Genomic DNA, 1,497 nt, shown 5'->3' on the forward strand with positions numbered 1-1,497 from the left:
CCGCCGGCCTCGCCCCCCGCCCGCCCCGCGAGGCCCCCGCCCGCGCCATGAGGCCGGTTCGTGCAGCCGGGGCGCGAACGCGCGGAGCGGGAGGAGAGGGCGGGAGGGCTCGGCGCGGCTCCCTCCGCTGCGCGGAGACCCAGGGCTGCCGGCGTGAAGACGCGAAGCCAGACGCGGGGCAGGGGCCGCGGGGGTCCTGATTCGCAGGCGGCGCGGGGCTGGGGACTCCGCCGGTGCGCTGTGGTCCTGAAGCCGCCCCGGCCTCTGAGGCCCAGGAGTTCAGTGGGCGCCCCCGCCGAGGAACGGCGCGCTGGCCTGTGCCGTGGGGACCAGGCACGAGGGAGGCCCTGCCCTCCTGGAGGATCTTGTCTCGAGCCGGGGAATAACTTGCCCAGCCCTGCGCGCGCCCAGCCAGCCCTGCAGCCCGGAGCAGAGGAGGGAGAGGGCGCGGGGGGCGCCGTTCGCCGGGCGGCGGGGGAGCAGCTCCCGGGAGGAGGGGCCGGAGGGAGGGCGGCGCGTCTTCCCTGCCGGTCCCGCCGGGGAGGCCTCAGCTCCGCTTCGGAAAACCCACCTCGGGCCGGCTCCGCACCTCTGCTTCTCTTTCAGAAAACAGAAATTTACTCTGTGGAGCTCAGCGGAACCGGAGACATTGGGAAAACGGACAAGGGGCATGACAAGAAGTATGGGGGCCTGAAAAAGAACCGCTTGGAACGCAAAACGCATCAGCCGAAAGAGGAGCTTAAGAAAGAACTCGATCTGGTCAGTTGAGCCAACCGGGTGCCCCTGAGCACTGCCCTCCCCGCTGAGAGCTCGCCCCTATAACCCACCTCCCACAGAAGAAAATTCAGTCTCAAGAATTTGAAAAGCCCTGAGACTTGTTTCCTTGTTTTTTTTTTTTTTTTAAAAAATTGTGTGATAATATCTGCCCAGAGGTCAGGCCTCTGAAAGCTCCCTGCATTCAGGCTGTAGGCGCGTCCAGGTGGGACTCACTCAGAGGGAGTCTCTGACTCCAGTCCCCACAGGCATGGACGGCCCAGACCGCTCTCCTTTCTGGCGGCTTCGCCGAGATGATACAAGCAGCCAGCTGCCACATTTTAGCTGATAAGATTGAACTATTTGAGGCAGAACCACCCCGAAGGAAAACCAAAAGCACTACACTTGCTAGCTTTCTGGGCATATTTGCCCGACGAGAAAGAATTTCAGCTGTAAGAGAGTTGGGCTTGGCTTCAGACAACCTTAGGCTCAGCTGAGGGCCAGTTCTCCGTGGCTGATCTGTGACTGGGAGCAAACTACTTAGCTTCGCTGAAGCTCCGTTTTCTTTAGGTAAAATGGGAAATAAACAATTTTTGTGGGTCTGTCAGGGGAAAAGTGAGATAAGAATGAGAGTGTTCTTAATGGGAGTGTTTTGTGGACGTGCAGCCCTGTTTCTAGTAAAGCTGGCTGCCCTGGAAGAGAGCTGCCCTAGAACTGAAATGTGACACTGCATCTCAGGAATGC

General features: G+C 60.7%; 1 protein-coding gene across 1 annotated transcript in view; it reads left to right on the forward strand.

Annotated features, from left to right (window-relative positions):
- The first annotated feature begins 597 nt into the window (after positions 1 to 597).
- Positions 598 to 1,497, forward strand: part of ATP12A (ATPase H+/K+ transporting non-gastric alpha2 subunit) — a 27,382-nt gene continuing 26,482 nt past the window's right edge. The window contains exon 1 of the mRNA XM_007466343.1: positions 598 to 759. The gene's annotated coding sequence lies outside the window, so the exon portion shown is untranslated. The remainder of the gene's footprint in view (positions 760 to 1,497) is intronic.

The sequence above is a fragment of the Lipotes vexillifer genome, unplaced genomic scaffold, assembly GCF_000442215.2.
Source record: "Lipotes vexillifer unplaced genomic scaffold, Lipotes_vexillifer_v1.1 scaffold2648, whole genome shotgun sequence".
Classification (NCBI taxonomy): Eukaryota; Metazoa; Chordata; class Mammalia; order Artiodactyla; family Lipotidae; genus Lipotes; species Lipotes vexillifer.